The sequence below is a fragment of the Nerophis ophidion genome, linkage group LG17 (genome assembly GCF_033978795.1).
Source record: "Nerophis ophidion isolate RoL-2023_Sa linkage group LG17, RoL_Noph_v1.0, whole genome shotgun sequence".
Taxonomy (NCBI): domain Eukaryota; kingdom Metazoa; phylum Chordata; class Actinopteri; order Syngnathiformes; family Syngnathidae; genus Nerophis; species Nerophis ophidion.
Window position 1 is genome coordinate 17,864,673 of NC_084627.1, and position 19,255 is coordinate 17,883,927.

The following is a 19,255-nucleotide window of genomic DNA, read 5'->3' on the forward strand; positions in this document are numbered from 1 at the left end:
AAACTGCTTGTAACTTCCGGTAGGAATGTCGTAGAGACATGAAACAAAAACCACTATGTAGGTCTGACCTAGACCTACATTTGAATAATTAACATACTTTGGCAAAAATCAACAGGAAGCTTGATATTTTCACTTCAATACAACAACTGCATTACTTTCACAATGCATTAAATAGTGGCAGCAAGGCTTCTCCTGCCGTGGGGCTCGGGGACAGCAACCCAAGGCGCGCTCGCACCTTCGCACCCTAATTTGACCCCCTTAACATGCTTCAAAACTCACCAAATTTGACACACACATCGGTATGGAGCGGCAGACCAACTTATTAAGCAACCAAACCCCAAAAATTAAAATTGCAAGCTAGCGCCCCATAGGAAGAGACAAAAAACAGACTGCTTGTAACTTCCGTTAGGAATGTCGTAGAGACATGAAACAAAAACCTCTGTGTAGGTCTGACTAAGACCTACATTTCCAATTAAAAAGGTCTATACCCAAAATCAACAGAAATTTAGCAAAAACTCATTCTAAGCAACATTTTCGCAAAAAACGCTATTTTTGCCTCTTTGAGCTTTAATGTGACCCCCTTAAAATGCTTCAAAACTCACCAAACTTGGCACACACATCAGGACTGGCAGAAATTGCGATCTAGTGAAAAAACCAAACCTTAAAACTCAAAATTGCGCTCTATTGCAATTTTTGAAAAAAACACAGAAAAACTGCTCCTAGGAAGAGGAAACGGATAAAACTGCTTGTAACTTCTGGTAGGAACGTCGGACTGACATGAAACAAAAACCTCTGTGTAGGTCTCACTTAGACATACATTTTGATAGGTGGCATCTGTCAGTTAAAATCAACAGGAAGTTGGCAATTACCCCTTCAAAATAAAAGTTTTGTAAAAAGCCGTCACCTTTTTCCAGACAAAACTGCTTGTAACTTCTGTTAGGAATGTCGTAGAGACATGAAACAAAGACCTCTATGTTGGTCTGACTAAGATCGGGACTCGGGACACGGCGGCGGCGGCGGCGGCCAACGGCGGACCCGACCAACGCTGCTTGCAGCTTTAATTATTATTATTATTTTTCCGCAACTTTGAACCCTAATTTGACCCACTGACCATGCTCCAAAACTCACCAAATTTGGCACACACATCGGTAAGGCTTGCCAAAAACACGTATTAAGCAACCAAACCCCAAAAATGAAAAATGCGCGCTAGCGCCCCCTACGAAAAAAAAAAAACAGACTGCTTGTAACTTCCGGTAGGAATGTCGTAGAGACATGAAACAAAATCCTCTATGTAGAACTGACCTAGACCTAAATTCCCCATCAGAAACTCCTATACCTAAAACCAACAGAAATTTTGCAAAACCCTTTCAAAGCAAAATTTTCGCCAAAAAACGCTATTTTTGCCTCTTTGAGCTGCAATTTGACCCCCTTAAAATGCTTCAAAACTCACCAAACTTGGCACACACATCAGGACTGGCAGAAATTGTGATCTAATGAAAAAAAAAAAAAAAAAATCTCAAAATTGTGCTCTAGCGCAATTTTTCAATAAAACACAGAAAAAACTGCTTCCAGAAGAAACCACAGACAAAACTGCTTGTAACTTCGGTTAGGAATGCCGGAAAGACATGAAACAAAAACTTCTATGTAGGTCTCATTAAGACCTACATTTTAGTAATTGACAGCTAGCAGAAATAATCAACAGGAAGTTGGCAATTACCCCTTCAAAATAAAAGTTTTGTAAAAACACGTCACCTTTTTCAAATCGAAACTCCTCCCAGTGCGTTTGTCGTTTCGGCTTCAAACTCGCACAGGAGAGAGATTGGACCCTTTTAAAAAAAGTGGTCGGACAAAGTTGTGATAAGTTTTATGGTTTTGATTTTATGCGCCTTCAAAGAACCCCTGCGCAAATTTTCCGAAAAAATGTCATTTTTGCCTATTTGAGCTGTAATTTGACCCCCTTAAAATGCTTCCAAACACACCAAACTTGGCACACACATCAGGACTGGCAACAATTGCGACCTAGTGAAAAAACCAAACCCCAAAACTCAAAATTGTGCTCTAGCGCCCCCTAGGAATACAACACAGACAAACTACTCCTAGGAAGAAAACAAAGACAAACCTGCTTGTAACTTCCGGTAGGAATGTCGTAGAGACATGAAACAAAAACCACTATGTAGGTCTGACCTAGACCTACATTTGAATAATTAACATACTTTGGCAAAAATCAACAGGAAGCTTGGTATTTTCACTTCAATACAACAACTGCATTACTTTCACAATGCATTAAATAGTGTCACCAAGGCTTCTCCTGCCGTGGGGCTCGGGGACAGCAACCCAAGGCGCGCTCGCACATTCGCACCCTAATTTGACCCCCTTAACATGCTTCAAAACTCACCAAAATTGACACACACATCGGTATGGAGCGGCAGACCAACTTATTAAGCAACCAAACCCCAATAATTAAAATTGCGCGCTAGCGCCCCCTAGGAAGAGACAAAAAACAGACTGCTTGTAACTTCCGTTAGGAATGTCGTAGAGACATGAAACAAAAACCTCTGTGTAGGTCTGACTTAGACCTACATTTCCAATAAACACTTCTGTACCTAAAATCAACAGGAAGTTGGCAAAAACCCCTTCAAAACAAAATTTTCGCAAAATATGCCTTTTTTGCCTCTTTGAACTGAAATTTGACCCCCTTAAAATGCTTCAAAGTGCAAGTTAAAGCTATACAATGCCAAGCGAAAGCCATTTATCAACAACATCCAGAAACGCAAATCTATAATTTGACCCCCTTAACATGCTTCAAAACTCACCAAATTTTACACACACATCAGGACTGGTGAAAATTGCCATCCAATAAAAAAACCAAACCCCAAAAATGAAAATTGTGCTCTAGCGCCCCCTAGGAAAATAAACTGATAAAACTGCTTGTAAATTCTGTTAGGAATGTCGTAGACTGATGAAACAAAAACTTCTATGTTGGTCTGACTAAGATCGGGACTCGGGACACAGCGGCGGCGGCCAACGGCGGACCCGACCAACGCTGCTTGCAGCTTTAATTTTACTTAAATTTCAGTTTTTGCAGTATATATAGATTCACCCAGTCACTACAGTAGTTACAGTCGCAGAAAATCTCTGTTTGACACAGCACTGCTTCAGAAAAGCTGTATTTAGCAGCATCTATGTTGTATTTATGTCACAATGATGACAAAACAGCATGCAGAGGCATCCAAAACTACATCCAACCTCACACCAAAATGCATGAACCATTGTGATTTGATTATTTGGCAGGGTTTAAGACAGGGGTGTCCAAAGTTCGGCCCGCAGGTCATTTTTTTAACGGCCCCACGGTACATTTTAAAAATACGATTGGAAAATATTAAAAACATAAAAAGTAGTATAAAAGAGCAAACAGGTGAAATGTAACAAGAAAAACTTGCAATCTTTACTCTAATAACACAAAGCTGCCATGCAGGCTGTTTCTTTCTTTAACAAAATAATAATGGATCAAAATCAATGTCATTATGAATTATTGACCTATTGAAGGCTCCAATTACGTCACATTAAATATTCCACTTTTTGGGGGGAAAATGTTGCATGTTTTGTGTTTGCCATATAAAAAACAGAGATGTTTTTTTTTGTTTTAAAGAAGGGCCTAAAATGGACAAACAAAACACATGAACAACAATAAAACCTATTATTGACCGGTAGATCTGAAGTTGATCTTGAGATTGTTGTTTTAAAAGTAAACAGTAAAAAAATAAAGTGTAATTTGCTTGAACTTTAATGAGTAGGACCCTTTTGGATCCCCAATCATTTTAGTGTGATTTGTTGTTAGGTGTCATAGGTCAAAAAATAGTAATGAATTAAAATCAATGGTGTTATGAGTTATTGACATTTTTAAGGCTCCATTTATTATATGATCTCAAATATTCCACAAAAAAATTTTACTCGGTGAAAAATAATGCATATTTTGTGTTTTTTACATCCCAAAAAAAGTTTTCTTTGACAAAAAGAGCATACAAATTACATCTTTAAAAATGTTATATTGACAGATAGACCTAATGTTGATCTACAGATTTAAAACTTGAATAATAATAAAAATAATAACACTGACTAATGACTGAATAATATTTTTTGGACCAAAAACCCTCTGGGGTCCCTGGGACCAAGCCTGAGTAGCGGCCTAAATTTACATTTTTTTAATACATATATTGTATTGTTTGTTAAAATTAAAAAATATCAAAATGGCACCCACTTGCTTTGATTTTTCAGTGTGCGGCCCTCATTGGAAAAAGTTTGGACGCCCCCGCTTTAAGACAAGCACCCAATATTGTAACATTTACAAGTCTGAAAAAACAAAAATCATCATATGCCCAACCCCTAAAGTCAAGACTACAACACCGATTAGCATCCTACAGTAGGAAGTGGATTCATGTAGACGCATTTTCCGCGGTTTACCTGACACATGAAACGTGACGAATTAGGGGATGCACTATTCACTTTGGCCGACAGATGATAGAAAAGTGCTGAATATCTTAAAATGTGGTTTGTGGCAAGTCCAACTCCCAACAGCTGCTATGTAGACCAGCGCTTTCCATCATTTTCAGCGGAGTGCATTGCAAAATGACTAACCCCAGAACCCCCCCCCCCAGCCACCTCCCCCCCGTCCTCTCGCGCGAGATCCATCCAGGAATGGGGCCATGTGAATCCCTTCCCTGCTGTAGATCGTATCAGTATGACAACAGAAAAAGATACAAATGACCGTAATTGGAAGAAAAATGTTAAATTATAATAATTTGATGAGTCCCAGCATTTAAACCACAATTGTTTTGTGAAGCTATAATTTGTCTTAACAGTCAGAACAATACAGGCAAGAGCCAAAATCCAATTTCTCAGTCTTACAAAACCCTTTTTTTTTTTTACACCACCAAATGTAACCTTTTCAAAAAGAAAAAGCTACATCTTGCACGCAAAAAAAAAATAAAAAAAAAATGAAAAGACTAGATTAATTAAAAGTAAAGGGCACATATTATTTTTGTATGTACGTCGCTCTGGCTGTCGTGTTCTTTGCCGCACTTCACTGGTAGAGGGGAGCTGTGCCAAATGAGTCCTGGACCTGTGAATAGACTCTCACTTGGACAGTAGTGGACTTGTTGACCCCAGAACAGTGTTACTTCATTTTTTTGGTAATAATACATCACAAAAAGGTGAGACAGAAACCGAATTTTACGAAAAAATAAAACGGAATAATGTAAATACAAGAGAGACAAGCATATTTTGTAGAGAATAATCCTAATTCAATCCTAGTTAAATATGCATGAAGAAACTAAATTAATAATATCAATGAGTAATCAAATAAATAAATTAACATATTAAATTATTTGTGTTTGTACCTTTTATTGAAGATATTTGTTGGTGAAGACGGCGATGATGATTTCAATAGCGTTTCTTACCTTCTTTATCGAAGCCAGTTTGTGGGATTGTGGTTGCCGTGATTCCAGGTGGCAGAGAGGGTAGGGGACGTGCAAGAAGAAGGCGCTTTTACTTAATCGTATTTTCCGGACTGAGGCACACTTAAATTTCTTTATTTTTTCTCAAAACTCGACAGTGCACCTTACAACCCGGTGCGCCTAATGTAAGGAATAGGTTTGGTTGAGCTTACCCGCATAAGTGTGACCAGTAGATGGCAGTCAAACATAAGAGATAAGTGTAGGCTGAACAGCTTGATGTGCATCAACGTGTGAGTGTTATTATGGCGTGTGTGTATAAGGTAAGACTGTACTGTGCCAACTGTACTACTATATGAGTATGTGTTTACTATTGTTTCATTTAAAATAAAACCACAATGTCCATTTGGCTGCCATCCGTTTTAAATATGAGACACAATTGTGTCAAAGTCATGATTTTTTTTTCACGCTTGAAATAAGAAATTATCACTTTAAAACAGTAGTTTTATACTTGTGAGTGTTAATGAAACAGCTTTGCAACACTTGATATTCTAGTTTCAAGCATGTTTTATTCAATATAGGTCATAAAATCTCAGCGACAAGCTGTAATATCTTACTGAGATCATTTAGGACCAAAACTCGTAAAACAAGTAAACAGTAACATAAGAATTATCTTAATAGACAGAAAATAGAGAAAATTGACATATTTAATCTTACTTAGATAAAAATGTTTGCAGAGGAGGCGCAAAAAACATTTCTCGACGAGCTATTGCAAAGAATTTAAGGATTTCACCATCAACGAATCGTGATATCACCAAAAGTTTCAGAGAATCTGGAGAAATCACTGCACGTGACATTGAATGCTCCTGATCTTCGATCCTTCAGGCGGTACTGCATCAAAAACCGACATCAGTATGTAAAGGATATCACCACATGGGTCAGGAACACTTCAGAAAACCGTATTGTTCTAGGCACAAAGTTCAAAAGCCAGCGTCTGTGATGGTATGGGGGTGTATCAGTGCCCACGGCATTGGGTAACTTACACATCTGTGAAAGGACCATTAATGCTGAAAGGGTACATACAGGTTTTGGAACAACATATCCTGCCATCTAAGCGCCGTCTTTTTCATTGACGCCCCTGCTTATTTCAGCAAGACAACGCCAAGCCACATTCAGCACGTGTCACAACAGCGTGGTTTCATTAAAAAAAAAAAAGAGTGTGGGTACTTTCCTGGCCCGCCTGCAGTCCAGACCTGTCTCCCAACGAAAATGTGTGCCGCATTCTGAAGCGTAAAATACGACAGCGGAGACCCCGGACTGTTGAACGACTGAAGCTCTACATAAAACAAGAATGGGAAAGAATTCCACTTTTAAAGCTTCAACAATTAGTTTCCTCAGTTCCCAAACGTTTATTGAGTGTTGTTAAAAGAAAAGGTGATGTAACACAGTGGTGAACATGCCCTTTCCAATTACTTTGGCACAAGATGCAGCCATGAAATTATAAGTTAATTATTATTTGCAAAAAATATATAAAGTTTGTGAATTTGAACATCAAATATCTTGTCTTTGTAGTGCATTCAAATTAATATGACCTGAAAAGGATTTGCAAATCATTTTATTTCGTTTATATTTACATCTAACACGATTTCCCAACTCATATGGAAACGGGGTTTGTATGTTGCCATCCATCCATTTCCTACCGCTTATTCCCTTTAGAGTTGCGGGGGGCGCTGGTGCCGATCTCATCTACAATCGGGTGGAAGGCGGGGTACACCCTGGACAAGTCGCCACCTCATCACAGGGCTGTTGCCATCCAAAAAGACACATTTCTGAAGAAAATAATGGTCAGATGAGCTTCCCTTGTATAAACACGCCGACTAAAACCACGTTTACTATTCTGCACGGCACTTCATCCCCCCCATGTTTGTTCCACGCTGGCACTTTTAAAAGGTAATAGCTTTCCCCGGCCCCCCCACCCACCCCAGATGTTGACTTTGCCCGTGTCGGCGTGGGCAAACACCAGCGCTTTTAAAAGCGACCCGGGAGTAAGAAGGCTGCAATAGTTGGGAAAAGCTCCTTTATCATGGATTGCCAATAACAAATAAACTAACAGCCCTGCAAAGGTTTTATATAACCAATGCTGGCGTAGGGAGAAAAATAAGTAAATGATACCTTTTTTTTTTTTTTTGGCTTTCTTTGACAAAAAAAAAAAAAAAAGAACTTGCCGACTCTGCCCGGCGTTTGCTGAGTTGTTGCAAAGCAAAGGACAACAACACAGTATCTTTATTTTCTATTTAAGGATGCTAACATCGCTAAGCCCTAAGCTTCGAGCGGCCGTATTTCATCTCTTATCGCCGTACGGTGGCGAACAAAACAGTCGTGCAGCTTCTAACCTTTTTTCTCCAAGCTCGCCACTTTCAGGATATTTAAGCCTACATGCGGAAGTGGGGGCAGGGGGTGGGGGGGTCGTGCAAACAGCGCACTCCGCCCCTTTGCAAATCGGGATGACTTTGATATTCCCCGGGCACGGGACCCCAAGGTGACGGGATTAAAAGGCTTTCATTCACCGTGACCTTTTTCGCTCGCCATCTTCCCTCAGAGAAATCTCCTCGCTTCCGTCTCACGCCACGCCGGTGACAGGCCATTCCCGCCAAAATAAAAGGCCAAGCGGGGTGGACTGACACAAAGTCAATACGTGGCCACACGCTCCTTGTTTGGACAACGTCGCTTAATAACCTCTCTGGTCTCGTTGTTGGTCCTAAGGTCCGCTTGGAATCAACATTGTTAGCTTAGCATCTCCAGCTGTCATGAAAGGGGACCAAGAAGTTCGCCTTTGGTAATTATAACAACAAACACTTCTTGGAAAAAAAAAAAAACATTACTAAAAGAACATAGTTGTCACCGTGAACCATAAGGTAGCTGGACCATTTCTTCAGGCTGACCATTTTGTGACATCCCAAAAAGAGGACACATATATGCGTGCCAAGGTGAAAATTTGCCAATGATACTTGAACTTGCTTTATAAATGATATAATTATTTAAAGGCCTACTGAAACCCACTACTACCGACCACGCAGTCTGATAGTTTATATATCAATGATGAAATATTAACATTGCAACACATGCCAATACGGCCGGTTTAGTTTACTAAATTGCAATTTTAAATTACGCGTGGAAGTATACTGCTAAAACGTCGTGGTATGATGACGCGGGTGCGTGACGTTATGCATTTTAGAGCAGTGGTCCCCAACCACCGGGCCGCGGCCCGGTACCGGTCCGTGGCCCGATTGGTACCGGGCCGCAGAAGAATTTTGTATTAATTTTTATTAAGAAAATAAAAATAAAAATAAAATAAAACATTTTATTTTTTTTTATTAAATCAACATAAAAAACACAATATACACTTACAATTAGTGCACTGACCACAAAAACCTCCCTTTTCATGACAAAAACGTCCCTTTGTCATGACAAAGAAAAAAAAAAAAGACGATTTGTTCAATTAATAATGGAGACGTCAAAGAAGAAAGATGTAGGTGGGAAGCGGTGTATTGCGGCCGCTTTTAGCAACACAAACACAGCCGGTGTTTCCTTGTATACATTCCTGAAAGATGACGGTGAAGCTTTACTATGGAACAGAGCGGTCAAGCGAACATGGTTCCCTACCACGTGTCAACCGGCAGGTTTCAGTGAGAAAATGGTGGTAATAAGTCGGATCTTGCCGTAGACATGAGCGGAGAGCTTGCTTCGTTCCCTCTGCACCTGTCAAAGAGGCAGCTGCGACTCTCTTGCCTCCTCCCACCGGCCGCCCCCGACCGGCTGCCTTCGCCTCGTCCAGGAACGTGGCTTCCCTCAGAGACATTGGCGGTCACCACACCCCTCTGACTTTCAGGTTGTACAGGTACGACCATATAATCTCACTAATACACTAGTAACACAATAAGCAGATTAGGGATTTTCCAGAATTATCCGAGTAAATTTGTCTAATAACATCTGAATCGCTCTGCCGTCTCGTTTCCCCTTCCTCCACGGTGGAGGAAGGGTAAAAAAAGCTCAGCCCGGCCCGACCGGCTGCGTTTGCTTCGCCTCGTCGAGAAACGTGACTTCCCTCAGAGACACTGGCGGTCACCACACCCGTGGCCACACCCCTTCGACTTTCAGGTACCATATATTCTCACTAAAACACTAATAACCCAATAAGCAGATAAGGGATTTTCCAGAACTATTCTAGTAAATGTGTCTAATAACATCTGAATCACTCCCACTGCCCTGTCTTTTTTTTTTCTAGTCCTTCACTCTCACTTTCCTCATCCACGAATCTTTCTTCCTCGCTCAAATTAATGGGGAGATTGTCGCTTTCTCGGTCCGAATCGCTCTCGCTGCTGGTGGCCATGATTATAAACAATGTGAGGATGTGAGGAGCCCTACAACCCGTGACGTCACGCGGACATCGTCTGCTACTTCCGGTACAGGCAAAGCTTTTTTAGTAGGGACCAAAAGTTGCGAACTTTATCGTGGATGTTCTCTACTAAAGCCTTTCAGCAAAAATATGGCAATATCGCAAAAATGATCAAGTATGACACATAGAATGGACCTGCTATCCCCGTTTAAATAAGAAAATTTCATTTCAGTAGGCCTTTAAATAAAGCATTTTTCCTCCTCTGTTGACAGCAGTGTTGGCGCTAGGATTTTTCGAAATGGGGTCCCACGGACTCCATCAAGTTATAAAAATGGGGTCCCACAGTAAATTTTCGGGGTCCCACTTTTTTGTAAGCGTTTTGAAAACAAATGATAAACGTATGCATTGTCCTGTTATATCTCACATTGTATGTTGTGTTTGGAAAAAGGTTGTCATAAACTTTACTTAATTCATTAAAAGAAATTATTAAAAAAAAAAGACAAATGTGTATGCATATGTAAATGTATTCAGTTATAAACATTCATTCACTTTCTTCTTACCTTCATGGATCCAAACTTTACCGCTGCTGGAAGTTTTTTCGATGTTTTTTTTAATAAGTTCTAGGTGTATTTATTTGAGTATAAAAGTGTAAAAAGTGTTTTGCTTGGGTTATGAAATGATGATAATAGTGTGAGAGGGCATACATACATTTTATATTCAATGCTTAAATCTCTGGAGTCTACATTAACTTCAGATCTATTCCTAATTTCAAATTGTTTTAGGTTTTTTTTTTTAATGTAGTTTTTTTTGTTCGTTTGTTTTCCGAACTTTCGTGTCAAACAAAACTATGTTTTTTAAGGCAAATACACAAAATATGTCAAATCTTCCACCAAAATTATTTTTCAAAGTGAAACATTTGATGTGACGTAATCGGGGTTGAGGTGGGGGTGTGTATTATAGCGTCCTGGACGAGTTAGTGCTGCAAAGGCTCCTGGGTATTTGTTCCTTTGTGTTTATGTTGTGTTACTGTGCGGATGTTCTTCCGAAATGTGTTTGTCATTCTTGTATGGTGTGGGTTTTACAGTGTGGCGCATATGTGTAACAGTGTTAAAGTTGTTTATACAGCCACTCTCAGTGTGACCTGTATGGCTGTTGATCAAACATGCCTTGATTAAAAATCGATCCACTATCTCGCTCTCTCACTCTCTCTGCCCCTCCCTCACAAAATCTGCTGCGTGCGCACACCTTCACAATTCGTTTTGTTATTTAAAGCCTTCTCATTTCTGTACGTACGATGAAAATACACGCAACCCTGACTCAAAACGCCGGACATTTGAGGCATTTAAGAAACCTCGTCTGGACAGTCACGCAAAACAGGACATGTCCGGGGAAAAGAGGACATATTGCCAGTCTAAATCTATTCTTCAACTTTTTCACCAAGTACTACCACAGATAACACTTGGCTGTCCAAGTACGTTAAAGTACAGTAGCGTAGTAGGCCTAAGTCAGGAGCCGGCAACCCAAAATGTTAAAAAAGCTATACTGGACCAAAAATACAAAAAAAAAACTGTCTAGAGCCGCAAAAAAATGGAAAGCCTTATACATGTGTTTTAATGAAGGCAACACATGACGTAAGTGTCTATATTAGATATATTAGCCTACTATCAAAATTACTATTAATGTAAAAAAACACAAAATATGCCAAATTTTAACCCAATTAATTTTTGAAGTGGAATATTTGAGATTATATATTAATTGGAGCCTTAAACAGGTGAATAAATCATAACAACATTGATTTTAAGTCATTATTATTTTTTGAGCAATGGCACTTAAAAACAACTCACACTAAAATTATTGGGGATCCAATTAATTAAAGTGTTAAAAAATATATATATATTTTTTTTTTTTACTGTTTGCTTTTAACACAATAATCACGATATCAACTTCAGATCTCTCCACCAATTATAATTATAATTATTTTATTGTTGTTTATGTTTTCTGTGTGTCCGTTTTAGGCCCTTCTTTTTTAAAAAAAACAGCTCAGTTGTTTTTTATTGGCAAACACAAACTTTTCCCCGAAAAATAAATCTCAAAGTGAAAATATTTAATGCGACGTAATTGGAGAGCCTTGAATAGGTCAATAATTTATAATAACATTGATTTTGATTCTTTTTTTTTTTTTTAAAGAAAGAAAGAGCCTGCATCACAGCTGTGTGTTATTAGAGTAAACATTGCAACATGTTCTTGTTACATTTCACTCGTTTGCTCTTTTATACCACTTTTTATGTTGTACATTTTTTTCCAATGGATATTTTTAAAATGTGCCAATGGGCCGTTACAAAATTTCCTGCGGGCCGCAAATGGCCCCGGGGCCCACACTTTGGACACACCTGGTGTAAAGGAGGCAGGAGGACGACAATTGTGCCGTTTGAGCGATAAAAAGTTATCTGGCATATTGCATTTCAGACGCACCTCAAGTGATTGGACAAAAATGAGCGGAGAAGTTGTAGGCATTGGACAAAGTTGCGAGGCCGCGCATGATTTGCATGGATTGGTTGAATCTGCGTAAATTGGCTGTTTTACGTCATTCTCCATCAAGCAGAAAGGAGTCAGCGAACTAATTAAACGCCTACTGAAATGAGATTTTCTTATTTAAACGGGGATAGCAGGTCCATTCTATGTGTCATAATTGATCATTGCACGATATTGCCATATTTTTGCTGAAAGGATTTAGTAGAGAACATCCACGATACATTTCGCAACTTTTGGTCGCTAATAAAAAAAGCCTTGCCTGTACCGGAAGGAGCAGACAATGTGCGCGTGACATCACGGGTTGAAGGGCTCCTCACATCCTCACATTGTTTACAATGTGAGCCTGCAGCAGCAAGAGCGATTCGGACCGAGAAAGCGACGATTTCCCCATTAATTTGAGCGAGGATGAAAGATTTGTGGATGAGGATTGTGAGAGTGAAGGACTAGAAAAAAAAAAAAAAAAGACAGGGCAGTGGGAGTCATTCAGATGTTATTAGACACATTTACTAGGATAGTTCTGGAAAATCCCTTTTCTGCTTATTGTGTTACTAGTGTTTTAGTGAGATTATACTCTCATACCTGAAAGTTTGAGGGGTGTGGCCACGGGTGTGGTGACCGCCAGTGTCTCTGAGGGAAGCCAGGTTTCTCGACGAGGCGAAGCTAAGGCGGCCGGTCGGGCCGGGCTGAGCTTTTTTCCCCCCTCCTATACGGTGGAAGCATCCCACGTTCGGGGGCGGCCGGTCAGAGGAGGCAAGACAGTCCGCAGCTGCCTCTTTGACAGGTGCACAAGGAACGACGCGAGCTCCGCTCACGTCTACGGTAAGAGCCAACTTATTACCACAATTTTCTCACCGAAACCTGCCGGTAGACATGTGTTCGGGAACCATGTTCGCTTGACCGCTCTGTTCCATAGTAAAGCTTCGACTTCGGGAATGTAAACAAGGAAACACCGGCTGTGTTTGTGTTGCTAAAGGCAGCTGTAATACACCGCTTCCCACCTACATCTTTCTTCTTTGACGTCTCCATTATTAATTGAACAAATTGCAAAAGATTCAGCAACACAGATGTCCAGAATACTGTGTAATTATGCGATTAAAGCAGACTACTTATAGCTGGGATTGGGCTGGAAAAAAATGTCCGCTACAATCCGAGACGTCAGGCAATACGCGTCATCATACCGACGTTTTCAACAGGAAACTCCGCAGGAAATTTAAAACTGCAATTTAGTAAACTAAAAAGGCCGTATTGGCATGTGTTGCAATGTTAATATTTCATCATTGATATATAAACTATCAGACTGCGTGGTCAGTAGTAGTGGGTTTCAGTAGGCCTTTAGAGACAAACAAAAACACTCAAATTCATGATCTTTTTTTTTTTTTTCCACTTTTGTTAGCAAAAATGTCCGTTTTTTTTTTCACAATAAAACGTTCCTCACTACCTTAGAATACAAATGGTTGAGTCCCTTCCTACCATCAACAGATTTACGAAGCCTTGCTTTTTGTGAAATGTGTCTTACCCACATGACACACTTAATGGCTGCACTTTATTACCTGCCCACAATGATGGACCACTTTTTACCAGACTGGCTGCCTGCTTGCCTCCATGTAGGGACGGGAATTGATAAGATTTCTCCGGTTCCGATTCCACTTTCGATTCTGCTTGAACGATTTGCTTCTTTATCGGTTCGCTTATCGATAAAAATATGGTGGATTAGGATACATTTTGTTAAGTTTAGAGCTAACATGGCCTTACAAAGTCGCCAGTGAGTTCTACTCGGTGGCCTAGTGGTTAAGAGTGTCTGCCCTGAGATCGGTAAATTGTGAGTTCAAACCCCGGCCCAGTCATACCAAAGACTATAAAAATGGGACCCATTACCTCCATGCATGGCACTCTGCATTAAGGGGTTGGAATTGGGGGTTGAAATCACCAAAAATGATTCCCGGGCGCGGCCACCGCTGCAGCTCACTGCTCCCCTCACCTCCCAAGGGGTGATCATGGGTGATGGGTCAAATGCAGAAAATAATTTCGCCACACCTAGTATGTGTGTGAAAATCATTGGTGCTTTAACTTTAACTTAATTTTAAGAAGCACGTAGAATATAAAAAAAAATATATAGGTAGATGACATCACAGGGACAGAAGATAAGACCTTCTGGAGCAGGGGTAGGGAACCTATGGCTCTGGAGCCAAATGTGGCTCTTTTGATGACTGCATCTGGCTCTTGGATAATTCTTAGCTGACATTTCTAAATTATATCCGCTGGTAATCTTTCAGGTTCAAACATTGATGACATTTAATAAACAGACGAGGAGCAAGGAATTATGCACAGACAGAGTTCAATTTGGCTCAATGAGGAGACGTGTTTTGGGCTGTATTCTAGTAACAGATCCAAACTATGTTCTAAAAGTCCAGCCTGTGTGCTTCCACTATTTATTTGGGAGGTCCCTGTTTACATCACTGAAGCTGTCGGTGAGGGAAGGAGGTAATCTCGACAACTCCAGTTTGACACAATGTATGATTATGCAAAAATGAAAATGTGTTTGTTGTGGTGATATCGCCTTGTCTCTCTGCTCTGTCTGGGTCACGGCGGTGTCCGGCCTTGGCAGTCAGCGGGCCGTTCCTGGACACAGACACTGATACCAGACTGGCTGGCAATCTTTTGGATTGTCAGCTTTGCACAGACAAAGAAAAATACCACATGAGCACAATTGACAATAATTATAGCAACGGCCCTCAAGCATAAAAGTTGTGTGATAACATATACATAATTATTCTAACATAATCACAGTGTTAAAAATAACATTCAACATATAAAACATTCTCATGCATTTTAATCCATCCAACCGTTTTCTACCACACCTGTTCAAGAAGTCGCGTTAATGGTAAGAAGTGTTTTATTTATTATTGGTTAGCTTCAGAATAAAAATCTTATTAAAAAGAATAAGAAACTTATTATACTTTAAAAATGTTGGTCTCACTTAAAAGGGCACGCATTATGTCGTATTCAGTGTTAAAAAATATTATTTGGCTCTCACGGAAATACATTTTAAAATATTTGGCTTTCATGGCTCTCTCAGCCAAAAAGGTTCTCGACCCTTGTTCTGGAGGAAAGTTCAGTGGTCAGATGAAACAAAAAAATTAGCTGTTTGTATTACGACTGTGTGGCATATTGTTGCAGGATTTGTTCCTCCGAGTATGCGTCGACATGAACACAGCAAAGGTAAGACATAATGAATTTATTTAAGTAACAAAAACAGGCTAAGAACAAAAATACTGGAGCTAAGCAGAAAACGCGAACAAAGGGAGCTAGTGTGGGAGCTAGGAAAATAAACAGAAATACTAACAACTTGGCACGAAGGCACACAACAGGGAAAACAAATCCTTAGCGTGAGAGCTAGAATAAAAACAAAGGCCCTAGCGTGAAAGCTAGCGAGAATGTAAATGCGTAGCGTCAAAGCTAACGAGAAAATACATACGAGTCGTCACTGTTGCATGAAAGCAAACAAGGATCCCAGAAAGACTAAACAGAAAAGGAGGGCTTATATAGGTTGGTGATTAACAGAACAGGTGTGCGTCTTGAAACCACGGCAGGTGAAAATAATACGTAGGTATGGAAACAGACTAAATACAGGAACTAGGGAGTGAAACTACCAAAATGTGATACAGAAAACAATCAAAACTAAGAAATAGAACGATCCGAGCAGCGGATCGCAACAGTTTGGCCACAATACCCAGCAATATGTTTGGAGGAGAAAATGTGAGGCCTTTAATCCCAGGAACAGCACACCTACTGTCTATGCATGGTGGTGGTAGTACTATACTTTGGGCATGTGTTGCTGCCAATGGACCAGGTGCTTTACAGAGAGTAAATGGGACGATGAAAAAGATGGATTACCTCCAAATTCTTCAGGACAACCTAAAATCATCAGCCCGGAGGTTGCGTCTTGGGCAGAAGAAGTTGGGTGTTCCAACAGGACAATGACCCCAAACACACGTCAAAAGTGTTAAAGGAATGACTAAATCAAGCTAGAATTAAAGTTTTAGAATGGCCTTTCCAAAGTTTTGACTTAAACATGTGGACAATGCTGAAGAAACAAGTCCATGTCAGAAAACCAACACATTTAGCTGAACAAATATTAACAACACTGTATGTATACTTTTGACCCAACAGATTTGGTCACATTTTCATCAGTAGACCCAAAATAAAAATTCATAAAAGAATCAAACTTCATGAATGTTTTTGTGATCAACAAGTATGTGCTACAATCACTCTATCACAAAAAAATAAGACTTGTAGAAATTATTGGAAACTCAAGACAGCCATGACATTATGTTCTTTACAAGTGTATGTAAACTTTTGACCACGACTGTAAATATGTTCTTCGAGCTCTTCTTCATAGAGCTCGAAGAACTCTATGAAGAAGACAAAACATGGACCCAGATTTCCCTCGCCCGGACGCGGGTCACCGGGGCTCCCCTCTAGAGCCAGGCCCGGAGGTGGGGCACGATGGCGAGCGCCTGGTGGCCGGGCCTGTTCCCATGGGGCCCGGCCGGGCACAGCCCGAAGAGGCAACGTGGGTCACCCCTCCAATGGGCTCACCACCCATAGCAGGGGCCATAGAGGTCGGGTGCATTGTGAGCTGGGCGGCAGCCGAAGGCAGGGCACTTGGCGGTCCGATCCTCGGCTACAGATGCTAGCTCTTGGGACGTGGAACGTCACCTCACTGGGGGGGAAAGAGCCTGAGCTAGTGCGCGAAGTGGAGAAGTTCCGGCTGGATATAGTCGGACTCACTTCGACGCACAGCAAGGGCTCTGGAACCACTTCTCTCGAGAGGGACTGGACCCTCTTCCACTCTGGCGTTGCCAGCAGTGAGAGGCGACGGGCTGGGGTGGCAATTCTCGTTGTCCCCCGGCTTAAAGCCTGCACGTTGGGAGTTCAACCCAGTGGACGAAAGGGTAGCCTCCCCCCGCCTTCGGGTGGGGGGACGGGCCCTGTGCTGTTGTTTGTGCTTACGCACCAAACAGCAGTTCAGAGTACCCACCCTTTTTGGGTACACCCGAGGGAGTACTGGAAAGTGCTCCCCCGGGTGATTCCCTTGTCCTACTAGGGGACTTCAACGCTCATGTTGGCAACGACAGTGAAACCTGGAGAGGCGTGATTGGGAAGAATGGCCGCCCGGATCTGAACCCGAGTGGTGTTTTGTTATTGGACTTTTGTGCTCGTCACAATTTGTCCATTACAAACACCATGTTCAAACATAAGGGTGTCCATATGTGCACTTGGCACCAGGACACCCTAGGCCGCAGTTCCATAATCGACTTTGTAGTTGTGTCATCGGATTTGCGGCTTTATGTCTTGGACACTCGGGTTAAGAGAGGGGCGGAACTTTCTACCGATCACCACCTGGTGGTGAGTTTGCTGCGATGGTGGGGGAGGATGCCAGACCGACCTGGCAAGCCCAAACGCATTGTGAGGGTCTGCTGAGAACGGCTGGCAGAGTCTCCTGTCAGAGAAAGTTTCAATTCCCACCTCCGGAAGAACTTCGAACATGTCACCAGGGAGGTGCTGGACATTGAGTCCGAGTGGACCATGTTCCGCACCTCTATTGTCTAGGCGGCTGATCGGAGCTGTGGCCGCAAGGTAGTTGGTGCCTGTCGGGGCGGCAATCCTAAAACCCCCTGGTGGACACCAGCGGTGAGGGATGCCGTCAAGCTGAAGAAGGAGTCCTATCGGGTCCTTTTGGCTCATAGGACTCCGGAGGCAGTAGAGAGGTACCGACAGGCCAAGCGGTGTGCGGCTTCAGCGGTCGCTGAGGCAAAAACTCGGACATGGGAGGGAGTTCGGGGAAGCCATGGAAAACGACTTCCGGACGGCTTCGAAGCGATTCTGGACCACCGTCCGCCGCCTCAGGAAGGGGAAGCAGTGCACTATCAACACCGTGTATGGTGCGGATGGTGTTCTGCTGACCTCAACTGCGGAAGTTGTGGATAGGTGGAAGGAATACTTCGAAGAACTCCTCAATCCCACCAACACGTTTTCCTATGAGGAAGCAGTGCCTGGGGAATCTTTGGTGGACTCTCCTATTTCTGGGGCTGAGGTCGCTGAGGTAGTTAAAAAGCTCCTCGGTGGCAAGGCCCCGGGGGTGGACGAGACCCGCCCGGAGTTCCTTAAGGCTCTGGAAGCTGTGGGGCTGTCTTGGTTGACAAGACTCTGCAACATCGCGTGGACATCGGGGGCGGTACCTCTGGATTGGCAGACCGGGGTGGTGGTTCCTCTCTTTAAGAAGGGGGACCGGAGGGTGTGTTCCAACTATCATGGCATAGCTCGGTTGGTAGAGTGGCCGTGCCAGCAACTTGAGGGGTTGCAGGTTCGATTCCCGCTTGTGCCATCCTAGTTACTGCCGTTGTGTCCTTGGGCAAGACACTTTACCCACCTGCTCCCAGTGCCACCCAGACTGGTTTAAATGGAACTTAGATATTGGGTGTCACTATGTAAAGCGCTTTGAGTCACTTGAGAAAAGCGCTATATAAATATAATTCACTTCACTTCACTTCACACTCCTCAGCCTTCCCGGTAAGGTTTATTCAGGTGTACAGGAGAGGAGGCTACGCCGGATAGTCGAACCTCGGATTCAGGAGGAACAGTGTGGTTTTCGTCCTGGTCGTGGAACTGTGGACCAGCTCTATACTCTCGGCAGGGTTCTTGAGGGTGCATGGGAGTTTGCCCAACCAGTCTACATGTGCTTTGTGGACTTGGAGAAGGCATTCGACCGTGTCCCTCGGGAAGTCCTGTGGGGAGTGCTCAGAGAGTATGGGGTATCGGACTGTCTTATTGTGGCGGTCCGTTCCCTGTACGATCAGTGCCAGAGCTTGGTCCG